This window comes from Geospiza fortis, unplaced genomic scaffold, assembly GCF_000277835.1.
Source record: "Geospiza fortis unplaced genomic scaffold, GeoFor_1.0 scaffold98, whole genome shotgun sequence".
Lineage (NCBI taxonomy): Eukaryota > Metazoa > Chordata > Aves > Passeriformes > Thraupidae > Geospiza > Geospiza fortis.
In genome coordinates this window covers 10,126,457-10,142,275 of record NW_005054306.1, presented here as the reverse complement: position 1 = coordinate 10,142,275, position 15,819 = coordinate 10,126,457, and the positions used below count along the sequence as shown (strand labels likewise).

The 15,819-nt window shown below is 41.4% G+C and overlaps 1 protein-coding gene across 1 annotated transcript in view; it reads right to left on the bottom strand.

Annotated features, from left to right (window-relative positions):
- Positions 1–15,819, bottom strand: part of RNF217 (ring finger protein 217) — a 61,543-nt gene that overhangs the window by 44,000 nt on the left and 1,724 nt on the right. The gene's annotated exons all lie outside the window — the stretch shown is intronic.

Sequence of the window (15,819 nt, the reverse complement as noted above, 5' to 3'; positions counted from 1 at the left end):
CAATTCTAACAGCAGACAATAAGTTGCACCTGTGATGTAAAAATGATAATTTTAATAAATTAAAAATATACTTGCTGAATTCTCAAGGGACTTCACATGATTTTCCCTCTTAGCTATGACAGCAGACAAATATCTTAGGATGCAAGATCTGGGATTCACATCCTACATGAGACTAGACAAACTGCATATATGCAGCTCTGAATACTACACAACAGAAATACTTCTAAGAGACCCTTGGAAAGACCCATTAAACAGTAAATTTGAATGCAATACAGCAAAGAAAATCTAGCCAACCTGCAGGAATTGCTTGAGCTATAACGAGAAAAGTGGAACAAAAAGCAACAGAAAAAGTCCACAAGAGTAGACTAGAACTTTTATTGAGACCCCACTAAAGATGGGGGCACCCCAATTCTGCCTGTATTCCAGGAACTTTATATTTACCGAGGTGTGCAAATTCAGAGAGCAGGAAGGACCTAAGAGCAGGAGTTCAAACACAGAAATCCAAAAAAGAACATGAAAGGAGAAAGGAAGTTATGCAAAATGTATGTATTTCCACTTCCATTAGATGAGCTGTAATTTAACTTTACTATGAGAGTTTAATTATCATCACATTCGTATTATTACCATAATCAGTGTAATTCAATTGTTTATAGGTTCAAGGAAATTTCAACAATCAGGTATCAGTTCTCCAAATTTACAGTTTTTGTGGGGAAAAAAAATTCGGAATTTTACAAGTTTGCAGCTAGTTTCACATGAAACAATACCACAAAGCAACATGTTTTTCCCAAAGAGTTACAATAAAACCGGTTTTTAAAGTAGTTTGAACTGGATCCACAATTAGGCATGATTCCAAGGATTTTTCACTGTGGTCAACATAGGACAAGTATGACTGAACTGCTCTCCTAATTCTGTTTTTCCAGTTTAAAAAAACCCAAGAAATCTTTGTTTGCTTGGGTTTGCACCATGTAGTATTAGTACAACTAATTTATCTGTTATACAACCCAAGACATAATATATGCAGATAATTTCTCTAAAACCTACATCCCCCCAAAAAATTTCTAAAATGTGAATAAGTAGTGAAAACAACAGTATGCCAAAAAAACACTAACTTTCTTGAAGCCATGTTATGTGTTCTGTAAGTGGGACAGTGAGAGCTTCTCTGTTAATAAAAAAAGCCCTTTTTTTTTTCTGGTCTCATTAGTGCAGCCCTACCTGCCCAGCTGTATTAGTCACTTCCTGCACAAGGACATTTGGACACCTACATGGCATCAAAACACCTCTTAGTCCATCTAACACAGTATAATATAGGTTTAACTGGAACATTAAAGCTGCAATTGGAGTAAAACTATCTATTGTGACATCACACACAGGAACTCTACTGCTTCAGAAAGATTAGATCTTTATCCCAATGCCCTCCTACCCCAACCAAATTCTGTGGAGGAAAGATAGGAGGAGGAAAAAAGGAAGGAAAAGCAGATAAATGAAGTCTTAATCTCACAGTTATTCCATTCTCTTATAGAATGGAATTGAGCTTGACAGGTAAGAAAAGGGAGAACAAAATCTATCTCTTCTGATACTTCAAGGAGATGGAGGTTGTCTTACAAAACCTTTGGTAAAAACCAGTGCAACAGTAAGATAACTACTACATGCTTTTATACATCCAAATTTCACAATCGTTCCACTTTGCAAACAAAACTATTCATATAATAGAAGCACAAAGCTATAGAGCTCTGTCTTGAAAACCACTGCACTGGAATCACAGCTGAGTAACAGAGTAACACAGGCTAGCCCAGAACTTCTGCAAGCCACAGGGAAGAACACTTCCCAGGACCATGACTGCTTTGGACACAGTTCAGTCCCCTCTCCAGCAGTGTACACCACAGCAAGGAACAGAGAAGCCAGCTGTACATGATGTGTCATGAAGGTTGAACCAAGTGTCTTAGCTGAACACAACAGAGTGACAACAGCAGTGCAAAGCATGGACAGTTCTCAGGGAAATCCATTACCTGCTCTAAAGCCTTCATCAGACAAAAGGATGTGACACGTAATTACAAAGATCCTACTGCAAAGGAAGTCTCTCTCCTGTGCAATTAAACATGGCAGGGAAGAAAACAAGACAAACACTTCAAGACAACAGAAATAAGAAAAGTTCACAATTGAGTAATTTTCACTTGAATGGCACTGATGAACTATCTATAATGTAACCAAGTTTGTCTCCAATTCTGTAAACCTTTTCAGAGTGCTACTACAAACACCGTATGCAAAAGGGTCGCTGTGAAAAGGAAACTGCATTTCAAAAAACTCCTGACAGGGGAACGGCAACTTATCCAGGAAAGGGAAGAGGAAAGAGAGCAAAAGTTGGAAGCTGGTGAGGACAGAGGTCACTCTCCAGGATCTTTACAGCACTCATTAGATAAGCATGTATCTTTTGAAGAAGCTCAACTTCCTGCCATAAATAAAGGTTTTATAACCCACTCAAAATATGTACCAGCAGCCATTTATTTCTTTTCATCCATCTTATTAATTGGGCAGTAGCACTGCATTTTTCAGGTGTTTCAATAGATGATTACACAAGATATACTATTATCTGATATATTCCAGAGAGAGTTCCCATCAGTTTTCCCACCATGGCTTACATATATCAAGAAATCCATTAAAACTATACAACTGTCAGAAATATTTTCCATGTTTCAACATCTGCTGTTGGTGTCAGCATGTGTCACTTTTCATGTTTGTGCAAGGTTTGTTCAAATCCAGAAGTAGGCTTGCTGTGATCCATCTGGTGCTCATATTGATTGCAGAGCCAAAATTTGCATCTATCAGTGCTTCCATTAAATTTGTCTTTCCAGACAGACTTCACTGGTGAACTCGGAGACATGAAGCGATATAACCCTGCAGGAGACCAGTTAAGTCTCGTATAAACCTAACCCAACAAGAACTGAATAAAAAAAATTCTTACATGTTGCACAGTCTTCAAAGGTGCAAACACATACAGAACATTAAAAACATAAGGCATGTATGCATGGCTACCAAGCCTCTAACTCTATGCAATATTTATTGATTTTCCCTGTGGATCTAGCTCCTACATAAAGCAGTTATAAAGAGCACAACAGCATCAACAAGCTCATCTAGAGAGTTTGCAGATGTATTTCATGGCAAGTACAAAACTCAATGCTTATTGCATCTCAGCAGCAAAGCCCTCCCTATGTACACTAGATCAGGCACACAGCCAGGACGGATGTCACCATAATCCCCAATAAACCACCTTGCAAGCACCCTGAGCTTCCAAAGGACTGCCTGGCAGTTAAGATAAGTACTCTAAGAATGCCAAAATCTGTCCACCAAACTTGACAGATACTGGTATATAAAACTAGAAGGGAAAGAAAAGAGAAAAAGAGAAAGCAACAACTTAGAGTGAAATATCAGGAGATAAATCCAGAATGATAATGCTGCAGCCTGTCAACTGAAGCACACAGCCAACTAACAGACAAGGACATTCAATATCCAGCTACTTCCTTCCAGTAATTTACAGCAAATTTGCCCAGGTGTTAATAGTTAGTTTCCCAAAAAAAAAAAGTCTTTTTCAAAACAGACCCCACACCCAAATCACATGATTTTAGAGATTGTTTTTCAATATTACATAGCTCCTCCACCTTAACCATCTGTTCTGTTCATTGTTTTAATGTAGAAGCAATCAGTGGAAACTAAAACAATCACTGGTCTTTGCTAAATGCTCTCTCTCACAAGTTTCTTTATACAACAGCCTGCATGCATTCCCTTGGAGAGTTATTTCACAAAGGCATCCTCTACAGCCTAGGTCAACTCGGGTAACACCAATGCAGTCTCCTCTGCCAGCAGAGGGAAGGAACTGCTTGAAAATTGCTTTGATTCAGCCAGAACAGTCTAATCAGAAACTGCCTCAAAAACTCAGGTTTGAAATTTATTTGAGAGCTATTTCTCCTAAAACCAGTGTGAGATGCTTGACTTCACCTTCCATACAAACAAAACAATGCCGGATACAGAGCACTGTTTGAAGCGTGCTGCAAGCAGGTACCCACTGGGCATTACAAAGTATTTTACTGTTTGCGACAGTCAAGAAAAAAGTAACCCCAGACAATAAAACTCTTCTAGCATTTCCTCACTGGACTCCAGCTTCTCAACAAAGCGCACTGAGAAGCACAGGCAGCCTTACCATCTAACTGGGCCAAATTCAGCACACAGTGGGGCCACACAAGAAGCCTTTTGAGAGTACTGAAGGTGCTGGTTTTGCAAACTGCTCTGATACTGCACCCTTCTTCCCAATTTCAGGGACTGGAAAGATGCTCCTAAATCCCTCTCTCCAGTAGAGGCTCATACTGATTTCCAGCAATTCATTGCAATTTTTAGAGTTTTGTGTTGTGCCAAAAATTCTTTACAAGTGCCTACCCAAATGACAACCTCTTGCATTTAGACAGATCAGTTATTTCTTCACCCAGTTCTGCTTATGCTCAAGTAGAGAATTCTGCATCTGCACAACAGTTCTTTCCTCCTTGCAGTCCTCCTTGGCTCCATTTTTCTTAAACCTGATTTATTGGATTTAAATCACAGGTTTGTGGAGGGGTAGTGTGGGGGGAGAGGCCTTACAGAGGCCACCCACTTCTTACACGGGTGGCCTCTGTAAGAAGCTGCCAGAAGCTTCCTCCATGTCCAGCAGAGCCAGTCCCTGGTGGCTCTAAAGACAGATGTGCCGCTTGCCAAGGCTGGGCCCATCAGAAATGGTGGTAACACCTCTGGGGTAACAGATTTAAACAAGAGAAAAAGAATTTGTTGTGCGGATGTAATTGTGGCCAGAGAAGAGCAGGGTGAGAATATGTGGAACAGCCCTGCAGACACCAAGGTCAGTGCAGAAGGAGGGGCAGGAGGTGCTCCAGGCACCAGAGCTGGGATTTCTCCGCAGCCTATGGTGCAGACCATGGTGAGTCAGGCTGTGCCTCTGCAGCCCATGGAGCTCCACAGGGATGCAGGGATCCACCTGCAGCCCATGGAGCAGCTCCATGCTGAAGCAGGTGGACGCCTGAGCAGAGGCTGTGACCTGGTGGGAGACCCATGGACAGAGGGGCCCATTCTGCAGCAGCCTGTCCTTAGGGGACTGCACCCTGTGGAAGCGTGACCCATGCTGCAGCAGTCTGAGGAGGATTGCTGCCTGTGAGATGGACTCAGGTTGGACAAGTCTGCAGACAATTGTCTCCTGTGGGAGGGAGCCCACGGTGCAGCAGGGAAAGGGTTCCTCTCCCTGAGCAGCGGGAGGAACTCCTGATGTGATGAACAGACCAAAATCCCCATTTCCAGTCTCCTAGCTCCCTGGGGTAGAAGGTGGAGCTGGGAAGGAGGGAGGAGTGGAGAGATGGTGTTTTAAGGCTTTACTTTACTTCTCATTATCCTGCTCTGATTTTGTTAGCAATAAATTTAATTATAATCTCTAATTTGATTCAGTTTTTCCCATGATGGTATTTGGTGAGTGATCTCTCTCTGTCCTTATCTCAACCCATGAACCCCAAGTATTTTCTCTCTCCTGTCCAGCTGCAGAGGAGAGACACAGAGAGGCTTTGGTGGGTGTCTGGCATCTGGCCAGCATCAACCAACTACACCTAAAACTCCAAACGAAGCCTCACCACATACAAGTGCCTCACTGCTCTCCTCTCTATACCAGAGCCTCAAATAGCATTCAGGTTTTAGTGGTTTCATCATTATCAGCCGTTTACATCATCTGCCATCATTCACCCAGATCTGCTGTCTCCTACTAACATTCCAACAGCTGGACAAGCTCTTACTTGAAAAATAAAAATAATCAAAGACCTCTTCCTTGCTCCTTCTTTTCACCATAAGGATAGATAAAATTCTCCTACGTGGAAACTCAATACAGAAGCACAATGATAAGCTAGTATCATAAAACTTATTGTCTGGTGCCAGTTCATTACTGATGCAATGAAATGGGACTCCTGCTCTCCTCTCCTCTCTCCAAACATCTCAAAGCCGCTCACTAAAAAACATGCTTCTAGCCTGTAAAAGCTGTAGTCACAGCCCAGTGCACATGCTAGAACTTTTCTAAAAATCTAGATTAATTTTAAAAAGAGGCTTAAAATTTTTATGGGTCAAAAGCAGTACACCTACATAAACATAAAAAAATCAATTAGAGTGGAAAAGAATACGCTGGAATACTCATTATTTTGATTGTCTGTTCCAACAGAAATGTTAGGTATTTTACTTATACCAAGAGACGGTATGACCAAGCTCAAAAGAACCTTCACTATCAGAATCTAATTACACATATCAGTACTTCCATGACAGTGCCATACCTTGCTTTGTTGTACATTTTTAAATGTCATATTCAATACCAATGTGCATTTTGTGTTTTTGCAGGAAAAAAAATCCCAAACAAAACAAAACACCAAAAAACCAAAAAACCCAACACCCCTATCCCCATCCACCAAAAAAACCCTCAACAAAACATAACCCACACAATAAAACCGCCAAATTCTTCTATAATTTTAAGTTCTGCATCTTTTCACTTGTTATTCAAATAGATTAGGAACAACAAGAGACTTCCTTTGAGAACTCTGTGGTGCAGAAAAAGATTTCTCTCAAGAAAATAACAACCATACTTGGCATTGCTTGGCTGCAGCAAACTAAAGCTGTTGAAACAAGCAAGATCCAGAGAGAGGTTCCTCATTTGCAACAATATTCACATGAAAAATTTCACTTGTAAGACTATCTTCAGAATAATCTATGTTACAAAACACGAGGATGCTTTAGAATTCAGCTAGTTGAAAGCTCCTATGTAATGATGCCACAGGCAGTGGAGACAGGAGCAGTGGGTACCAGCCTGGGCTTGACTGGGCACCTCAGAGCTGGGAGCAGCTTGAGTAACTCCCTGGACCCTGCCTGTCCAAGAGCTGTGGGTGCAGATGCACCTTCAGGCACTGGATAAACTGTAACTTCTGTCTGGATTGTGAAAGAGGAAATGATGCAGCAAAAGGACGAAACCGCAGTTTTGATTTCATGGAGCTCAAATGAAAACCCCCATCTGCCACCTTTGTGAACATGCCAATTTCAAATGTTTTGGTTTGACAGGCTGCCACAGTTGCCAAAATAAACTGCTTGACTTAGCACTTTATTCAGTACCACCTTGCGGTGAAATAAACATTTGTACATTGTGCATAACACAATTAGAAGCTGGGTATGAATAAAAGAAGCAAAAATGACTGTGAAAGGTTACTTTTTAAACCAGGTCTTTCTGATGATGGATCAAATGATGCACAAATAGTAGGGAACAAGTAGCAGACTGGGGTAAGCAGCACTGCTAGCTAAAATCACTGTATACCGTCAGCTTTAGACAAGTTTCCTTTTCTTGACATGGAAAGAAAATAGAATGAGGTCCAGAACTCATTTTAGATCCTTAATTTACCAGAAGTGATAGTCTGGCCTTGTCTGACAACCTATCATGGCTTGGGTGAGGTTCTCATGAAGCATTACACTCTGGGATAATTCAGGTAGGATTTGATGAGTGGCTTTCACTGAAAGAATAACAAATCAAGCCTTGACATGAAATACCTACTTTGCTGAGACAAAAGCACTCAGCAATGTCCATCAGTAACAGCTGCACCTCACTGCAAGGAAGATTTATATCTTATTGACTGGGAAGATGCTAGTAATTTAAAATAAAGTAGGAACTCCAAATTATGTCTTGAAAAAATTGATATCTTCAGAAGCTTGAAAATTACTCTTTAAATGTTACTGAGAAATACTACAAAAGCAAGGCTGAATTTACTTTCCATTATACAAATGAGTGAAAATTTCTGAGTCTGCTTGATTTCCACTTCCCTTATGTAAGACAAATGGGGACCACCAGATATGTGCATACTTTGAAATATCCAGATTTTAATACTGTATTTCACTTTGGCCACTTTGAGGCCTAGGTGCACCTGTATATGTCAATATGCATAAATGTCTAACAAAAACAACACTTAGACTGAACTCCAGTGTTTCACAACTCCTTTTCTAACCTCCATATAGATCTGTTCATCACAGAAAAACATACTAACATGCACATTTTGTAGTTGGTATGCAACACAAGGCATCTAAATACTGTGAGCTATCATTGCTCTTTTGCAGATCCATCCATTCCAAAAAAGTCCAAAGTTGCACATTCTTTCCCATTTTTAACCTGCAGGCTAATGCCATAAAGTTAACTAAACAGTTTCCAAGCTACTGCACAACTGAACTGCACGCGCATGTAAAAAAGCACTGAGCAATTTATACGCTTACTCCTGTGAGGCTTCGAAGGGGACAGATTTTACCTGGCACTGCACAGGTGCACTGGAATGGAAAGCCATAAGATGTCCTCTCCCCAGTTAACATTCTCATAGTGAGCAACATTAAAATGGCTGAAGGGTTAAGAAGCCCCTCCCCACATTTCTTTGTCCCCCTGCAGCAGCAATAGTACTGACTATAGTGAAGGACACTATATTCTTTTTGCTTCTACAGGGAAGTGGCACCTCACAGGCACTCTGTAATCGTGTCACAGATGGGATGTTGTACCTACCTACTCCACCCACCCTGCTGCCAATGGGGGTATAGAAGTCTTCCAGCAGCTCAGTAAAACACTAACCCATTATTTTCCTGGAAGTTCTATACTTTAAACTGAGTTTAGAATCCTTACTATTTTTTTTTCTTTTTTAAGGCTAGATTTATTTCCCGCCTACCTCCATCCAACAGGAAACCAGAAAAAAAGCAAGACCCATTTCACTTTCTGGCCACCATTTACCAGAATAACTGGCCAGTATTCAGCTGCAGTTTTAAATAGAGGCCAAGGATCCAACCTACATGGAGGCCACCAACCTTCACAATTCCCTTTTGTTTTATGAAAGCTTACCCTGAGCAAGTCCACCTTCTGGAGCAAACCAATTCCTACATGATCATCATGCCCTTCCCATCCCAGCAATCTTCTTCTCCTTTTTCTTCCTTCCTTGTATTGTGTGAGCAACCCAACAGAGCCACGTCACAGCTGAAACAGTTTGGATAGGACTCCCCTCTCCTACAAGCTAAAGGGAGAGAGTCACTCAGATCCCCATCCCACACCCCTAAGCTGATACACCACAATTTCTACAAGATCAGGAAGCCAAACCAAGTAAATCAGAGAGGTACCTGCCTTTGCTGCTATTCAGATTATGTTAGTGGTAGAAAACAATACACAATGGCATCAGGATGACTAAGCTTGAGAAAATAAAACTTTGCCCCTTCTATTTTCCAGTAAAATCTTATATTGTTCGTGCTGTACTTAATAAAAACATCACTGGGGAAAATGAGTGCTCTGTGGTCTACTTAGCAAGCTCATAAGGAAATGGAAGTGTGACAGACTTGGAAATTTCTTTACCTTTTCATGGACTTCTAATCTAGGAACTGCACAGCCTTTCTCACAATTAAATAAGTAAATGAGAGCAACAGCACATCCCAACAAGGCTGTCAATGAAAATATACATCAATCTCAAATCAAAGCAGTGAGGCAGCATCTAAGGTAAATGTGGACTTGAACATGGAATCTAAGCCATTTCAGGTTTAATTCCAAATCTGGCCTAAACTACTGTTAAACTTCTGACCTTCCACACTGAAATCCATAAAATATTCTTCTGAGTAAAGCCCTGAATTTTTCACCCTAATTTTTAACTTCCAAGTAGAATTAATTTCTTTGCCCTACCAAAAATTTTTCAAGTACTTAAAAATGGACTCAAAAATTAAATAGCCTTTTCACAAGGCAAATTTGTCACTTTTTCTAGTATAGAAAAAGTAGTATTCGGCTAACAAAATCCTATAGACCAGGACTTTTTTACTTATAAAATATAATTCATCAAGAAAATACTTTAAAAAAAGGAGCAGGAGAAATATAAACACAAGCAGATAAAGCATACAGAAAGACAGATAAACCTGTAATGTACTTCTTCAGGGGGAAGCCTCCAGTTTGAATTCTTTTAAAGAAATTACATCCCTTACACCTTTTAATCATTTTGACAATGTACTGACATCCTGGCCATTTAAAATACATACTTTCCTCGAGCCTGGCTGGTTTAGACAGCAGGAAGCAAGATATTTGTACAAGAAGAAAAGAGGAATGAAGGGCCAAGAGGCCTCAGAGCAGTTGGAAGAACAGTTGCTCTGGGTGGAGAAGCAGTTATGGGGCAGAGGTGAGCTGAAGGCCTTCCCAACCCTCATTTAACTCCTTAATTTCTTTTTGTTTGGACAACTAAACACCAATAGTTCACCTATTGGTGAATTTCAATTCATTTAGTTTAACTTTCCCTGGACTGACTCCATACCTGTGCCTGGTGGCTCGTGTGAACAGCTGATAGGGGCAGCGGGAGGGAGGGCTGGCAGCAGATGATCTCCTGATGGCTCAGCCTGTCTGTGGTCCCCAAAGCCAACACCATCCACAGACCAGCGAGGTGCAACACACTGGCTGTGAGAGACAGCTGACAAGGAGGGCTTCTGCTTCACAGAAATAACACATTTTCATAATTAGGTCTCAGCCCCAACTAAAACAAAACTGGCTCTCCATCTCCCACTGCAATCTCCCAATCATAGGAAAACTACACCTCAATCAACTTTACTATCAACATCAGCCAACTTATGGTATCACCGTAGCACCTACCATTTACCCTTACCACTTACTACCAACATCAACAATTTCATGAAGCCATTTATCCTCCCCTCAGGAACTGAGGCCTTTCTGCATCAGTAAAACCCTTCTTGCAACTGTTCAAATATGATATCATCTTTCCTATTCTCACTATTTTAGATCCCAGAGTTTTACTGAAAATGTTCTTTGCTGTAAGAACAGCCACTCTCTTCCACTTCACTTCATAACAGCATGGCTAAGAAATGACAGCTACAATTCCAGCTCTACACCTGCCAAAGACTTATCCAAACAAGAGGAAGTCGTAGCTAGCCACAAAGAGTAAGCTAGAAGCTACTCCTGCAGCACAGGGAACAAACATACCATGTGCAGTGCTCATATGCTGACAGAGCACCTAGGTCTACATACAGTGGGATAACTAGGCAGTATCATCATTCAAGAACATTGCTCAAAAGTAGTTTTCTTTAAAATTAATTTCAAAGTGTTTTCATCAATGCTGGATTTGTAAGCTGTTCCAAACTTAAGTTTTAGCACAAACTGGCTTCACCAAGAAGCATTCAAGATGGACTTAAAGTCTGCCATGTATCTTGTCAACTTGAAAGGCTAACTTTCACAATCTTAGAGGTACCTGGGTATCATCCTGAACTGTGACATCTGCCTGTGCAGCAGCATTTTGACACTGGTACTGTATACAACACATTAGGAGAACACAACAGACTTTTCAGAAGCTGCTTGCTGAAAATGTCAGAGAAGTAGTTTAGGTGCTCTTGCAGCTTATAGGCTGCTTGCATCTGATGGACCAAGTCTATCTGCCTTCTTCTCCTCAGGAGCACAGCCAGCTTACAGTGGCTGAGGCTGCTAATTTGGTTTAGAAAGCCTGTAAACCAGCAGGTTCTTTTCTTCTCCTGCACCTCTCTTCCTCCTTTGGAAACTTTGCATTTTTGCAATGTCAGCTGGAGGGGTGGTCGCTCACTCTGCCATCACCTCCTGGCAGGCAGTGTGCAGCCATCCCAGCAACTCGGTAGCTGGTGTTAGAGCAAGGTTTTAGATTAATTACCCTTGCAAACACAGAGCTGCTTCTGCACTGAATGACAGTGGCCTTTCTGAGCTCTGGTTTGACTCGGGGCACAAGCAGCTCATTAACCATCAGATGATTCAGCACTTGGTGCCTACATTTCTGCTGGCTGGTTTTCATCAGCAGACTACAGCTTTGAAGATGTATCATTTATATGATACCATCAGACACCTGACGAGACACAGGTGTCAAGGCCCTCCAGCTCCCAGCCAGTACTAGTTTTATGTGATGCAGACTGCTCTTCAATTTTACTCTTCACTATGAAGGTTTAAAATCACATTCCCCACAAAAATCCTGTCTGTAACAGTCAGCAGCTTTTTTTCTCCAGCTCTTCCAGAAAGAAATCATGCACAGAAAAGAGAGGGGTCAAAAAAAAAGATCTCAGGTCACAGACAGAGACTGAGGTCCTGAGCAGAGGATGATCTCCACATTTCATGCTCAGAAGGAAGAAGGATTCTTGTCCCACCAAAGCTAACCATAAACAAAACGCTGTCACATGCAGTCCTTCCCCACCCCCAACCATTCCTTCTGATTTACTCATGGCTACTAATCTCATTAGAGTTCCTATAATTAAAGCACCATAAAATCTGATGAAGAATACAGTATGGTGTTTAAATTAACTCACCCAAAGTCTTTTACTATAAGAATGACTACTCCAACAGAGTTACAAGATTTACAAAATAAAGCTTCACTAATGAGCACAGCATCAAAACTGGATTATCAAGTTTCCAAATTTGCATGTAGAAAAAGCAGGCACTGAGGTTTCTATAAAACTTTTGCAGCCATTTTATAGGGAAAGTGAAATGCTCCCTCTTACATAAAAATACAAGCAGCCCAGAGTGGTTAGGCAGTGAATCACTTTTTTAGCAAACTGTAGTATGCTCAGTTTCTGTAATAATTTGGGTTTGGTGCCATGTTTAATGAAGAGAAAGATGGGAAGTGAAGGACGTGAAGAAGATACAGATGTAATATTACACCTGTGAGATTAAGTGTCCTGGTTCTTGCTTCCCTATCCCAAGTTTATATCTTGGATGACAGAGAGCAGAAACCCACAAGCTTCCAGCTGAATGGGAAATGGTTCTTCCACACTTTTGATCCCAACCTTACTCAACACATACCTGAGAGTCCATGGAGGGAGAACACTGGCCTTTCAGACAATCACACTCTTCAACCTCACCCATTAAGCGTAACAAAAAACAGCTCTGGGCTGCATCAGTTCCTGGGGAAAGAGCTTGCTGGGACCTGACTCAGGCTCTGTGGGATCCACAACAGATCCTGAGCTCCACACAACCTCTTCCATGACAACCCATTACCCATACCCATCAATTACCACATCATCAATTTCTCTGAGTCCAAACAAATGGTCACAGATTTTTTTTGTGAATTGTAGATCAACTGGTCATACTCAGATCCCAAAGAGCCCTGAGTGCTCTGTGACTATCAGGATGTGAGACAGAATAGCTAAATAGAGGCAGAAGTAATGTTACGTGATTTCCCAAAGTCAGGCTCCAGATCAGCCTGGGCATTCCAGGCTCACCTGCTAAGCTTCTGCTCCAGCCACTAAATCTTTGAAAGGGATTATGCAGCAAGGTGCCAGTGATAAGACTGGACTTGACCTCTATGGACCTTCAGACGTTACCTTCATTTTCCAGCACGATGAGCAACAACTCAGCAGTTGGAGTGTTTTCATCTGGCATTCTTTTTAAGAATGCCTAAAACTTCAGTTGATTTTCTTATCTATAATAGAAAGGGCTTGGAGGCAGAAGTTCTGATACTCATATATTTGCATAGAGGAAAGCAGGATGCATTAACAGAGTTTTTACTTTGCTACTCCATTAAACATCATTTCAGGGATCACAATGAAGCATGAAGAATACAGCTTTCTCCAGTGAGAGAACACACACAGACATCAAAGACTACACAAATTATTTTAAGTGCTATACTTCTGCCAACATATTCCACATTTTCAGCATGAGAGACCACTCCTCCAGAGATGTAGAGTCAGCCAGGGCAGAGATTACTATTTCTCTGACAAGAAAACCAGATCTAAACTATTCACAATGCTGCTTGGCTTTTTTTTTTTTCAACTGTTTTTTGTTTGTTTTCAATTTTAGGTACATTCTTAAAACAGGCTGATCATATCCAAAATAAGATCTTTTAAAATTTTCAAACAAAACCAGTTTTTCAGTATTTACACCTTTTGAGCATCCCATAATTTTTTTTTAATTTCCTACAAAAAATGCAAAGTCTCAAAGATGAAAGGTAACTTGATTTCTAACCTATACTGGCTTTTCATTCATCCTTCCCAGAAATTCTCCTAACATAACTGACACGGAGATGCTTTCTCTCTCCCCAGGATGACTCACAGGGTCCTTCCACAGCACAAAGGAAAGAGAGATCACTTCTTGTTCTTCTTGAAGAAATATTGCTTTCTTGTCCTTTTCAAAAAGGAAGATAAGGGAAGAACACATTGGACTGTTATTTGCTGCATTTTGTTTCACTTTTCCCTAACAAATTTATCAAGTGGCTAAAATTCTGCCTGGTCATAAAAGCATCTGTAACAATATGTCCACAGAAGCGCTCTGTGAATCTCACTCCTCAAGATCAGCATCCCTGCCCCACCTTTAAAGCACAGCAGTTAAGTACCCATATGGCTATGTGCCACACGGGTGCCTTCCTTTCCCCATCTGCTGGGACCAGCTTTGCTGGTGCTGAGCAATAGCAGTGGCTTCCCTGAAGGGCATCCCTGCATACACATCCAACACCTGGCCAATGCTAAACCCACTCCCTAGCACATATACCCGCTTCCTAGGCCAGCCAGCTATTCCAGCCACCAAGCTGCTGCTTCCTTCTCCCAGAGTTCCGCCTAAACCAGGCAGAGGAGTTCTTCAGTATGGCTTTAGATACCAGATCATATAAGTTCCATTACATCACTGTAAACTGCAGGCACCTACAGGACATGGGGAAGATCACCCTGACATCACAACACTTGTCAATTTCCAGCTTAAATGAAAGTCAGTACTCTGACATATGACCTCAGTGGCAGATATCAAAGCAGCACAAATGCGCACTGACAAAATAATCTAAAAACTTAGTGAGAGTTTGCCGTCTACCACTTATCTACAAATCAAATCATTCTGTGCATGAAGTCTCAAGAAGGCTTATTAAGTGTTCCTGAGTTTCAGTGTTACAGGAAACACACAAAACATCCAATCCATCAGTTCCCAAGTAAAGCCCTTTGCTATTATCTAAACATATCCAAACAAGATAATAAAAATGCTACTGAGTTTACCATTAGCCAAAACAAATGCTACCAGCACCAGCAAATGCTACACAGGCTATCAGGGCCCATAAAGGAGCAACTTGCACTTCACGTGCAATTTCCAAGCAGCGAAATGTACTCTGGTCAGAAGAGGCCTGTCAACTATTTATGGATTGCGGGGGTAGCTGTAATCATCCATTCCCTTCCCTATACGTACAGCCCAGCAGGAGCACAAACTGCCCCAGCACAGCACCAAGCCCCAAATAGGTGAAAAAATTCATTCCACCCAGAAACTAGCACATTTCCACCAGGCACATCCTAAAAGCTGCTGCTAAATATAAGCATAAAGGTGGTAAGCAAAGGGTTTAGTTGATTTTGTTTTTCCCACACACACCATAGTTCCCCCATTGTTCTTCGTGTTTAGGGTATGACTACACCAGCAGCAGAAACACACAGATATTCAGTGCTGCTAAACAAACTACAGAAAACATTAGCAAAGACAGACCTTAGTTATCAAGCTGCTGATTTCGGTTTGAAACAGCAGCTCTGACTGACAAAACAGTGATGAACATGTAAGCACCCTCTACACCAGTTATCTGCCAAGATGAGCAGTTGCCTGCCCAGGATGGGAAAGTTGTGTTTCCAATTTTTTTCCTCCAAAGAAGTTATTGTTTACTGTTGTTAACTGCAATTCTTCACCAACAGTCACACACACCCTATTTTAAGCTAGCACAACTGGTGCAACACCAAACGCGATGTGTCCTGCGAGGAGCAGGCCGAGCGGCTGCACCAAGGGCCCGAACATCGAGCGGCAGC